General features: G+C 37.3%; 1 pseudogene; it reads right to left on the bottom strand.

The window, feature by feature from the left end:
* Positions 1-3,898: 3,898 nt before the first annotated feature.
* Positions 3,899-5,216, bottom strand: LOC133766388 (S-adenosylmethionine decarboxylase proenzyme 1-like; annotated as a pseudogene).
* Positions 5,217-13,611: the final 8,395 nt, after the last annotated feature.

Here is a 13,611-nt window from a genome sequence, read left to right as displayed (position 1 = left end):
GGTTGAGAAGTAGTTGACACTGTCCCATTCTTATGACAAAATTTTCCTCCACAGAAGGATTTTTTTCACAACTAAATTATTTGGTTACTTATTGTAAATTTATTTTTCTTTATTAGATAATTTATTATAGATGCACATTTGAAATAAGCAAACTATAATGATAAAGCTTATGGGATTTTGTATTTTACAATTAGATTAGCTCACATTTGTCCTGGTCAGCATCCAGTAGTTTTCAACATGTGCACATTATTGGTAGGATCTCAATACTACACCACTTCTGTTTCATCCATTTTTCTCTGTGTTAGATGCAGTGGGAACTACAGCTATAGCTTAAAGTCCAAGCTTCTTTTCTGTCATATGTCCCACCATGACCTACCTCTCCATTTACCATCATCCTCTTCCTGCCAAATGCCATCAAATTAAAAAATTTGCAAACTTGCTCTTTGTGGTGTTTCCCATCTTTCCCCATATGCAAACGTATAAATATATGTACTTACTTTTTATATTGATTATTTTTAGTATTGTTTCATAGCTTTGAGAGTATACTGGATATGTACTTGTTTAACTTTTATTTGTCCCACTTAATACATTATGCAATCCTCCCAATACACAGATTAGCTGATAGAGTCATAACACATTGTTTTTAATGACTGATTAATCCTCTATTGATTAGACAGACCACTACTATGCAACAGATTTAATAATGTATACTTGCATCGCTTTCTATTTGTTACCTCCATAAATAATGCTATATTTCCTATAGGTATAATCCACGTGTCCTGAGCTTCTGTTTCCATGACAGGGAATCTGAATAAAACAATTGTATTTCATTTAAATATGTGTTCCTCTCTTGCATTCCCCACAAAAGCTTTGTAACAACCCATAGTCCTCTTGTATCAACATCCTGCAACCCACTCCCCAGATCTGAAGGAATAAGAAATAGCACTCTTGTAGTCTGCCCACTATGAGTGACAAGTTGTACTGCATTCTCACTCCCACTTAACATTTCCCAGAATACAGGCCAAGTTCGGATATTATTCTCTCTTTTGAAAAATGTCTTCTAAAAGTTAAGTAAGCATATTTGAGGCAAATTTTGCTATTGTTGTATGGTCATTTTATAATAGTCATCTACATTTAAAATTTTTGGTTATTTATCTTCATTTCTGAAAAGCAGAGAGAGGGAACAGAGACAGATAGAGATCTTTCAGCATCTCATTCTCTTCTCAAATGTCCTCAACAGCCAAGACTGGGCAAGGCTAAAGTCACCAAACTGAAACTCAATGTGGGCTCCCATGTGGGTGCCCTGCACCAAGTACTTGAGCCATCAGCTACTGCCCCCCCCAAGTTACACAATAGCAGGAATATAAAATTGGAAATGGAGCTGGGGCCCTTACTCAGGTACCCCCATGTGGGATGTGGACCTCCCAAGCAGCACAAATGTTGCTCCAAACACCCATGCCAGTCTTCTATACTTTAGAGACATAAACGTGTGGCTCTATTGATTTACAAAGACCTCCATCTTACATTTGGTTTTGACTTTGTGCTAAATTTTAACATTTATTGATTTATTCCATAATTTGAGTCACTGAAGGCAGTCAAATGTGTCTTCATAATCCTTCCTAGCTTGAGTCTTACTAACTTGCTTAAAAGGGCTTGGGCTTCTAACAGACATTTAAAGAACAAAGAGGAGGCCAGAGTGTCTGGAGAAGAATTAACTGAGGGGAGATTATCAGAAAGTGAGTGAATATGTTCACATTTATTGATTGTGTCCCATTTTGATAAAGCAAACTTTCATGAATTTAGCACGTATTTCAGGTGAAAATGTGGGCCACTTTCTTCTTTTCTCAGTCGTAGGGATTGCAAGTACATCCTACATTAGGACATTTATTTATTTATGACTAATGCATTTGACTCTCCAACACATTCTGATGAAAAGACACTTTTAAATTCAATGTCATCACATTTTTTAACTAATCAAGCAAATTTTTATTGAAGCTTAAATTGTGCTACAGAAATACATTTCAACTAATTTAAGTCCAACATCAACAAAGGGAGAAATTACAGCACCAAACATTTCCTCCTCTATTATACTAAGATTAGATTACTATTCAATCTACAGTTTTCATTTTTGTAGCCTTTGTGCCACACAAATTTGTGCAAATTTTCCACATTAGAATTACTAGGGAAATCATTAGAAATCTTAGGGAAAAAAATTAGAACTCAAGCTCACAATCATCTTTAAACTACTAGGATACTATTCAAGAACAAAATCCACTTTCAGTATTGGTCCTCAAAATGGCAGCTCAAAATAGTAGGTGCTATGCTCATTACAGAATCAAACTGATCACAGTGATTGAAATCTTCCAAGGAAATTTTCAATCAATCACATGCTAAAACTAAGTCAAAACAGTGTTCCAACCACTCAGTTTCAAACCAAGTAAATGTTATGTTTAGAAACACCAAAAAAGGTGCTTCATTTATAAATATGAAAGGAACAAAACATCACTGCATGAGTCCAGAAATTATTTTAACCCAATGTTGTGAAGGCAAGAAATAAAAATGTCATTCCTCATTACTATTCTGTCAGTTGCTTAAATCCCATAGTAACTACAAATATACCTAAAAGATGCCAAATCTTGACAGCCTGTATTCTTTGTCATTTCCTGTTGACTATTTTGGAATGTTACATTATATTTCATTCATTAATTTGTATATTCTGTTTTGTCATATATCTGAACAACCTGAACAATTCTCATCCTGAGCAGTCATTCATCTGATCTAGTGAACACCATGGTGAATGGAACACCATAGAGTGAGGTCAGAACAGTCACATCCATTACAAAGTCACAGAACTTTAAGCTACAAGATGGGAAAGACACTGACTCTGCTTTGAACCAAACTTTACTCTATGGTATTGAATGTTAAGGTCAGTAATCCAAGCTGATTTATCAAATCCAGTAAAACCTTTGCTAATTCTCCCTGCTAATCAACTGACAAAAATTTCTTTATACTACAACTTAGCAAGATAGTCAAAGGCATGGCACTCCTTAAAAACCAATTTCATTTACTGTGGAGCACAAAATAGCTTATGTTTTCTACACAGGTGAGCCAGGACAACCTAGTCTCTACAACTCTCTATGGGTCTTCCTTGCTAATCAAAATCAGGTAAGTTTATTTTCACTATCTTCCAAAAGAGTCCATGCCAATTCAAATGTCTCATGCCCTTAAAAGAAAATAAAGCCAAGGGACCAGCCCTTGTTTCCCTATGTGGGGCATTAGAGTAATTTACTAACCCACAGTGCTTTATTTGGGGGATTTGGTGAGGTAAGAAATCAATTAAAGAAGTACAAATACAGGGAGCAGGAATCAACTCATGAAGACAAACTTTAATTGCTGTATGAAGTAGAAATTGGTTTCCATAACATTAGTAGAGAATACGTTCTAGAAAGTGCAACTATATGCAAAATCCTGGCAACCATAAAACAGCCCCAGATGGTTAGGCTGAGGCCAACACCTAATTAGGATGAAAGACCTGTCTGTGGGGAATTTTGGATGATACCTGCACAAATATTATACCGCGCATAAACCAGATTGAATTGTTTTCTCAAGTGTTGTAAAGTTTTATATAGTAAAAGTTGTTTTCTACATGCACTTCAATTTCATAGCAAGAGTGGCATAGAATACCTAAACACAGAAGAGAGCATTCATTCAAGATATCTAACTCCTTGATATAATAATGCACTCAATTCAAAATGATCCCACTATCATTGCATCTAGGGCTTTGTACAACTACAAGGTAGTGGTTAGGTAAAGCATGGACCCCATTGTCAACATCTGGAAAGCATCTACCACGTTCTATGTGTGTTCTCTTTTTGTGTTTTTTCTTCATGTCTCTTAATCATCTCTGCTGTTGTTGCTGTTTCTTAGCAAAACTGGTAAAAACAAAATTGTAATTGCTGAACATAGCACTCTGGCACCAAGACGTTTAAAGCTTTCAACCTTCTGGGGCAAAGAACACACTGTGCGACATTTACAACTCTGATTAGCAAACAAGGTGGTCACAAATTTTCCTGGCTTGAAGACTTCCACAACATTGCTGATCAGGTCATCACAGGAGGTCTGACTTAAGTTTGTTTCAAAGCTAACATAAGAAAATTTTGGTTCCAGAGTGATATGAATAGCCCAATAAGTCCCATTCAATTTCATTCCATTCATTGAATACCCACAAGAATTGAATAGCGTGGCATCGATGACAGAACCTGGTGTCAGGTCGCAAATTCAACTCTCACAAGTGATGTCCTGCACAGTAACACAGTCTTTCATGAAGAATGGATCCATGACTGCTGGGTCAAGTTCACTTATCAGAATCTCCAGTTTGATCTGGCTGGCTGATTACCCGATTCTCTGGAAAATCCAGAGTATACAGGTACCAACAGTCAGAATCCATATGTCCCATACAATATGCTACTCCATTTGGGAAAATCGCGTTAAGAAACTCCATTTTTTCCTGGAAATTTCATTGTGAGTACCCATTGTGAGAAGGCTTCATAAAATTCTTACAAGCATAAAAGAAGCTTTGAATTGAGTCAAACCCACTGTAGTCCCTCGCAAGTTTCAGTAGGGGAACCAGCGCTTTCAGCAAGAGTGTGTTACCACAGGTCTTCAAAATGAAATGTCTCAGGGCCGGTGCTGTGGCATGGCGGGTTAAAGTCTTGGCCTGAAGCACCAGCATCCCATATGGGCACTGGTTCTAATCCCAGCTGCTCCTCTTCTGATCCAGCTCTCTGCTATAGTCTGGGAAAGCAGTAGAAGATGGCCCAAGTTCTTGGGACCCTGCACCCACGTGAGGGACTTGGAAGAAGTTCCTGGCTCTTGGCTTCAGATCAGCGAAGCTCTGGCTGTTGCAGCCAACTGCAGAGTGAACCATCAGATGGAAGACCACTCTCTCTCTCTCTCTCTGCCTCTCCTCTCTCTGTGTAACTCCGACTTTCAAATAAATAAATAATCTTAAAACGGCAACAACAACAACAAAAAATGAAATGTCTATTGGAGACAAACATGCTACCCTCCATGAGTACATCAGCTGCCTGCTGGTCAGTTTTGAACATTGCACATCCTTCAAAAGTATGTCCCACTCAGATCCTTGGTTTGCTGCCGGATGAACCAAACTTCCAGAAGCTTCTCAAGGTCCCTTCGAAATAACATGCAGCTTCCATCACCATGAAACTATGGACCAACCAACAACCACAGAAAACCAACCAAATAAAGTCTTTCCTCCTGTTGCTGCCACTGCAGATTGTTCCAGCCATGTTACTAAAGTACAGGTTCCTTTTTTTTTTTTTCGCTTTGCTACATTTTATATTAACTTTTTTTAAAAAAGGGATTAATAAAATTTTCCCGGCTTTTTTATTTTTTGTTAGCAAAAGTTGATGTGAGTCTGTTGGAAAACAGAGGCAGATAGAATTCAGCCTTTGTAGTCTGCCATTCCCCGTTAGAGTGTTGAGTGAGCTCTAGCTAGTGTCGTCAGCAATACAAACTCTCCTTTATTATCTTTCCATGTTTCCATCTTATATGATCCTAAAGATTTTCCATATTTAGCCCAAGATTTTTATAGTTTTTTCCTTTTCTATATATCTGCAATCTGCTTGAAATGTAGATTTGCACGTGATAAGAGACAGAGGCACATTTTCAAGTCTTCTCGCGAAGACAAATAATTGCCCAGGTGCCATTCATTGAAAAGCATTTACTTTCATCTGACTTATAAATTGTTTCCACATGTGAGTCTGTTTCTTGACTTTCTGCTTTCTGCATTGGCTCTGGCCTACTCTTCTAACCACCAAAATTTGCAAAACCATGAAAACTGAAGCTCATACTTTCCAATTCAGCAAATATCCTCAGTGCAAAACAAACTTCAGTGCCTGGATTTCAGCTTTTATCTTGTCTTGCCTGCTTACATTCCCACTTATTTAGTCTACTTCTTCAAAGCATTTTAAATGTTTTATATATTTTCATATATTTTATCCAGCATTGCTGTTGCACAAAAGCCTTGTGATACTTGCACTGATTGAAACAAATGCCATTTTATATCTCATGCATAATGTGTTAATGAACATTATGCATAAAGATAAATAGAAACTCAATTTTTTAAAAATCATATTTTTAAAATATTATTGTTTTAGAAAATAAAATATTGTGAACTTTCTAGAATTACAAGCCTCTTCTCTCTTTTTCTTCCTAATACAAGCACATACACACATCTCTAACTAAATGCAATTTTTTGTCACAGTATCCAATTCATTGCATATTTGTTGCTATGTTAGACTATGGTGTTTCATTGTTTCTAATGTCAGTTAAAAACAAGGACAACCTCATTAATATTCTTCATAATTTTCCTAATAGTTTTGAATATGTATTATTCCATACTGACAATAAAATTATGCTGTCAAAACAAAAACAAAAACTACAGTAAGACCCTGAGTATATGTCTTCAAAGTGTATTGCAAGGTCTTCAAAAAGGTCATGGAAAATGCATATTATGAAAAAAATTACATGGATTACAAAGTTTTTGCTCCAAAATAAACTTATTTTCAAATTTAATTTTTCATGAACTTTTGAAGTACCTTCACATAATAATTTTGGAACAGAAAATATTTTTATATTAAGACTCACAATCAATAATGTAATTATTCTTTCCAAGTTTCATTAAGTTCAATGAGACATTAAAAATATATTTAGAGTGTGCTATGTTCAACTTGTTCTTAAACATATTTTTATTTTTTCTTCATCTTTTTCCCAAAAAACTTAAGGAATACAAATTACATAAATACTACTTTAAGAATATAGTTATTCTTCCCACCAACACTTCCACCCCTCCTCCTCCTCTCTCTCTCCCTTTCCCAGTCCCATTCTCCATTAAGATTGATTTTCTATCAACTTTGTACACAAAAGACCAACTCTATACTAAGTAATGATTTAAACAATTTGCACACACACACACACACACATAAACTGAGAACAAGTTTTACAGTTAACTCTCATAATCCAATTCATTGAAGATAGAAGTCCGGCATGGGAAGTTAGTGCACAGTGAATCCTGTTGTTTAACAATTAATAATCTTACGCATGGTGTCCATGATCACCTGAGGCTCTTGACATGAGCCGCCTAGGCTATGGAAGACTTTTGAATCCACAAACTCTGTCAGTATTTAGACAAGGCCATAAGCAAAGTTATAAAAAGTGTATCTTTCTTTGATGGCCCCTTCTTTCCACTGGGTTCTCACTCACAGTGATTCTTCATGGAGAACAATTTTTGCCACAGTGTCTTGGCTTTCCATGCCTGAAATGCTCTCATCAGCTTTTCAGCCAGACCAGAAAGCACTAAGGGCTGATTCTGAGGTCAGAGTGCTATGTAAAGCAATTGTCATTCTTTGAGTTTGCTATGTGGACTGCTTCCCATATTGGAACATTCTCTCCTTTTTAATTCTATTATTATTGCCAGACACTTGATCCTATTTATATAATCATTTTAACACTTAATCCTATCTATATGTTCACTTTAGCACTTAATATGATCACTTTAACACTTAAGAAAACATTTTTACCATCCAGCTTAATGGGATTTGGGGTCCCATGGCAAATTTTTAAACTGTACCCTTAGAAGTAAATCTGTTGGAATGTACACAGAACTATACAGATTTATAGTTACAAATTTCCTCCTTCATCTCTTATTCCCACTCTTATTTTTTAATGGGATCCATCCTCAATTGACTTTATACACATGTGATTAACCCTATGTTAAGTAAAGGGTTCAACAGATATTAAGAAAAACAAAACAAAACAAAAAACTAAAACAAAACAAATAAACTATTCCTTGACAGTCAATACAAGGGCTGTTCAAGTCATCCCTTCTTGAAGTATCAATTTTGTTTCTACAGATTTTGTTTTAGGTACTCTATTAGTTATCACAGATCTAGGTGAACATATGGTATTTGTGCCTTTGGGACTGGCTTATTTCACCAAGCATAATTCCAGATTCATCCATTTTGTTGCAAATGACTGGATTTCATTTTTTTTTTTACCACTGTGCAGTATTCTGTAGTGTACATATCCCATAATTTCTTTATCCAGTCTTCGGTTGACAGCCATTTAGGTTGCTTCCATGTTTTAGCTTTTGTGAATTGAGCTGCAATAAACATGAGGGTGCAGATAACTCTTTTATTTACTGATTTCATTTCTCTTTGGTAAATTTCCAGGAGTGGGATGGTTAGGTAGTATGATAGGTGTATATTCAAATATCTGAGGTATCTCCATACTGTCTTCCATAGTGGCTTTACCAGTTTACATTCCCACAAGCAATAGATTAAGTTACCTTTTTCCCCATATCCTCGCCAGCATTTGTTCTTTGTTGATTTCTGTATGAAAGCCATTCTAACTGGGGTGATGCATAGACAAAGAATTCTTGGAAAAGACTCCAGAGTCACAGGCAATAAGAGCCAAAATTAACAAATGGGATTACATCAAATTGAGAAGCTTCTGTACTACAAAAGGAAACATTCAAGAAAGTGAAGAGGAAACCAACAGAATAAGAGAAATTATTTGCATATTATGTAACTGATAAAGGATTAATAACAATAATATATAAAGAGATCGAGAGAGAGAGAGAAACAGACAGACATTGAAATCTCTTCATTCTCCAAATGCCTGTAATATCCCTGTCTGCGCCAGATTGAAGCGAAAACCCTAGAATTCAACCTGGGATACTATGAAGCTGGAATCAGGAGCAGAGTCTGAACTCAAACTTGGGCACTCTGATATGGGATGCAAATGTTCCAAGAGGCATCTTAACTATTAAGCCAAAAGCCTGCCCTTTTCCAGGAATTGTTGGGGTGTTTTCATATTATTTGTCCTTTGCCTATAGTGCAATGATGAAAAGGTAGGAGAAAATCAGCATGAAATGAAAAATGGAAAAAAAAAAAAACAGTGTGGGTAGCTGGAGCAATACAGGTCCCAGCCTGGTAACAATACAGAGTCCAGAGGGAATCATGAAGCAAGTTGATATTGTCCTAGAATACTGTATCAGAAGTGAAAAGAGGAAAGAGGCAGTTTAACCAAGATACTGACTTGTGTTCTCTGTTCTCAAATTTTAGAGAACATGAGGTGAACTCTACAAATCCAAAAAACAAGAAGAGTCTCCAGACTTTCATCTGGAAATATAGAAGAAAGAGAAAACATGAATACAATTCTGAACAGCGCCACTGAAAATGTTCATCTCTCATTTACAGCATTTTTGATGATTGCACTTAAGCAGCCTGTTGTGTAATTGGTTATATAATTAATTGCACAAATTTTAGGCTGAAAGCTTTATGACTATAATAAGTACTAATATTTCATTTCAGAATTTTGCTCCTAGTGCCTCAGACATAGCTGATGATCAGTGAATGTTTTTTGAAAAGCTGAATACCTTGAAGGCTAAGTAAAACATTTCTAAGGGGAGAGATAAGTAAAACACTTCTATTGAAAGTAAGAACTGACATTTTTGGGCTGGTGTTGTGGTGCAGAGGGTTAAGTTGCTTGCCTGCAACACTGGCCTCCCATATGTGCACCAGTTCCTGTCCTAGCTGCTCCATTTCTCATCCAGTTCCCTGCTGATATGCCTGGGAAAACAGGGAGACACAGCTCATGTCTTTGGGCTGCTGTACCCACATGGCAGATCAGAAAGAAGCTCCTGGCTCCTGGTTTTGACTTGACCCAGCCCTGCTTGCTGTGGCCATTTGGGAAGTAAACCAGGGAATGGACCATTTCTCTCTGTGTCTTTCCCCCTACTTCTGTAATTCTTCCTTTCAGATAAATAAATAATTCTTTTAAAAAAAGAATTATCATTTCAATCTAAGTGTGGGCATCAAATAAATGTAGTTAAAATAACAAAAAGAGAAACCTTGTCAATGATATGTACCACATAACAGGCCAAGTGAACCTGAAGGGTGTGGTGGAGAAGTTTATGAAACATAGCTTTTATGAGACATAGCTTTTTTATTCAGTCTGTTTTTGCATGTATGTATTTGAGCACCTACACTTGGAATAGTTACATGAATATTTCCTCCAGAGATATGTTTATTGAGCTAGCACAGCCTCCTGGAGTTCTAAATGCCTCCAACTAGAAGAAAATTTCTTGCACAATCATTTATTTAAGGTAAAGGAATTGAGATAAAGAAAAAACAAGGAGCTGATTTGATGAAGGAAAATGGCCATATAGTGGCAGAGGCAGACAGCTTAAAGGCAATGTTGACACCTTTAAAAATCGTTGGGCATCTTGTAAGGCTTGATTGAATTATAAAATTAATTGTTTATGAACCCATTATTGAGTTAAATGAAACATCAAGCACTTTTAAAGCAGTTACCTCCACATCTCTTCTGGACTTGTTCACCAATGGAACAATTGAATACATGTCTAATCAACTACAAATTCAAATGCAAAATAAACATTTACTGCATTAAAAAAAATAGTACTGTGCTTTCTAAAATTACTATTTTTTTTGCACTTAGATTCCAGCCAGGAAAACCCTAACAAGACTTGGTGCAATGTTTCCTTAGCTTGTGTTTTTCATAGTTTTATTTAAAGGCATAAAATCAAATATGCTGAAATTTTTCAGTTTTTTTTCATTTTTTAAGTTTAGGGTAAACAAATTTTCATGTAATTCATATAACAGATTTAAGAACATATTGATATTTGTTAGTAAAATGGCACAGTCTTATCTATGGCGTGATCTACACCCTATACCATCCTAGGCTTTACCCCCCCCGCGCCATTGCTGGAAGCCAGGTAGCCACATGGCCCAACCACCAGTGTCAAGCTCCATCCCCATCCTAATGGGATTTGATTTAAAATCCTGACCTCTGAACTACACTGCTGTTGGATGGGGAAAACAAAAATCATTGTCCAGAGATGTATTGTCCAAAACTGCAGCCACTGTCCCTAGGCAGCTATTAGAAATTTGTAATGTGGCTCGTCTGAATCGAGATGTGCTATAAGATTCATACCTGACTTCAAATATTTGGTGTAAAATGGGTCAATTTTTATATTGGATAAATGTTGAAATAATTTGGATATACTGGGTTAAATATATTAAATTGAATTTTACATGAAAGAAGATCAATTTAGTATATACTAAGTAAAGATTTCAGCAGTTTGCACCTACACAGAAACACAAAATATAAACTACTGGTTGAGTACTAGTTATGCCATTAATTCACATAGTGCAACACATTAAGGACAAGAGATCCTACATGGGGAGTAAGTGCACAGTGACTCCTGTTGTTGATTTAACAAATGACACTCTTGTTTATGGCATCAGTAATCACCCTAGGCTCTTGTCATGAGCTGCCATTGCTATGGAAGCCTCTTGGGTTCGCCGACTCTGATCTTATTTAGTCAAGGCCATAGTGAAAGTGGAAGTTCTCTCCTCCCTTCAGAGAAAGGTACCTCCTTCTTTGATGGCTCATACTTTCCGCTGGGATCTCACTCGCAGAGATCTTTCATTTAGGTCATTTTTTTTTCCACTGTGTCTTGGCTTTCCATGCCTGAAGTACTCTCATGGGCTTTTTAGCCAGGTCCAAATGGCTTAAGAGCTGATTCTCAGGCCAGGGTGCTGTTTAGGACATCTGCCATTCTATGAGTCTGCTGTGTATCCCACTTCCCATGTTGGATCATTCTCTTCTTTTTAATTCTGTGTTATTAGCAGTATTAGCAGAAACTAGTCTTGTTTATGTGATCCCTTTGACTCTTAATCCTATCATTATTATCAATTATGAACTGAAACTGATCACTTTGACTAGTGAGATGGCATTTGAGGAACAACTTACTACTTTATTCCTTTTACTATTTTTTGTTCTACTTAATACCATTGGTTGAACTCTTTAATTAACACCCAATAAACTCTTTCTTTTACTCTGGTGTGTTGGGAGCGCCTACTGTCACGCAGCTCAACAACAGCAAGTGCGACGTATGACTTGTCAGTCATGGGGAAGAAAGGAACACCAGGACACAAAACTGTCTTTCCAATGAGAGATTTTATTGCTCACACACCAGGGGTTTTTTACACACTACTCATCAGCCTGCTCATTGAAGTCAATACTACTTATCAGTATCAATATACTAATCAATCTATACTAATTAATATACTTATCAATAAACTTAACACCACTACTTAATCATGACTTAACTACTTAGCTACTTAGCTTAATGTAACTACTTAGCTTAACTACTTAGTTTAACATAACTACTTATCTTCTACTTAACTTACTATAATACATAACTATCAGAGTAATACTATTTCCTTAATGACTAGAGGACTGCTGGCATCAATACCATTAGTATCAATATCAATAATACTACTTGAACTTATCCATTAATCCACAGATCACAGTATACAGTGTTAAAGTAATTTTGAGAGCTATCTAATTATAATAGTGTATGTACATCAAGGTCTCCAGCATTATTTGCAGATACCTTGCATAGGGTCAAAACACAGGGTCAAAGCATAGTTGTATTATATTACACATGACTAACATTATTTGTAAAAGCTGTGTTTTCAAGGCTCGTATCACGGTCATGAAAAAGAGTGTCACTGTTCAAGGTCCAGAGCTCCATATCTCGGCAGAGACGGATCTCAGATTAGTCACTTACAGTCAGGAAGTCGTGGGAAGGCTGTCACTCTGGGCAATAGGCTCAAAGTTACCAGGTGGACAGCCAGGCGAGAAGTTGGAGAAGTCCCCTGCTGAGCGGCCTGGTCTGGCTTTGTGGTCAGGTCTGGCAGCAGGCTGATAAGGACTCCAGGCAAGGCAGAGAGGCAGCATCTCGGCTGCAGTTTTGATCCTGTAGTTGCCTTGTATCACATAGTAAGGGTGCTAGCGAGCTGGCTCTTCAGCTCCAAGTGCAAGGAGATCCAGAGGTTCACATGCACTGGGCCCACACACACACACACACACACACACACCATTCACACACAGACAGTAGGGTTACAGCTCAGGGACAGCTCTGCAGGTCAGCTAGTGCCGCTACCTGCTCCATACAAAGTAGTGGGCTGCCTCTTCAGCTCCAGATGTGTGGAGATCCAGAGGTTCACACACACCGGGCCACGATCCTCGAGAGGATGGAGAGTGGTGCAAGGGCTCCCCTTTTTATCCTCATTTTCCAGCAGTCCTCCAGCTTGCCATTCTCCTACTTGTTGTCCAATCAATGCTGTTTCCTCCTTGCTTGCAATTGAACAGTCCAGTCAATACTGTTCCTGCCTTACATATGTTTGAACAGTCCAGCCAGCATGGGTAGGAGGGTACTGTCCATAGCACACTGTTATATGACTGCCAGAGATGTCTGCTTGGTATGATTATGAGTGTCTCCCTAACAGCTGTTAGGTATTGCCTCAGCTCCTGACATATAACTCCACTTCACTTTTTGTTTTTGTTGCTAGTGGTAACTTTTTTTAACTCAATGTTTTACTGTGGAGTTTCCACAGTTCATCTCCTTTCCAGGTAAGCGATGATCCGTGACTCTTTTTGAGATTCCTGTGGGATTCTCTACATGGTGTTTGGTGTGTTTTGTGGTGGCTTTACAAT

Source organism: Lepus europaeus, chromosome 9, assembly GCF_033115175.1.
Source record: "Lepus europaeus isolate LE1 chromosome 9, mLepTim1.pri, whole genome shotgun sequence".
NCBI lineage: Eukaryota > Metazoa > Chordata > Mammalia > Lagomorpha > Leporidae > Lepus > Lepus europaeus.
This window is presented reverse-complemented; position numbering and strand designations above follow the sequence as displayed.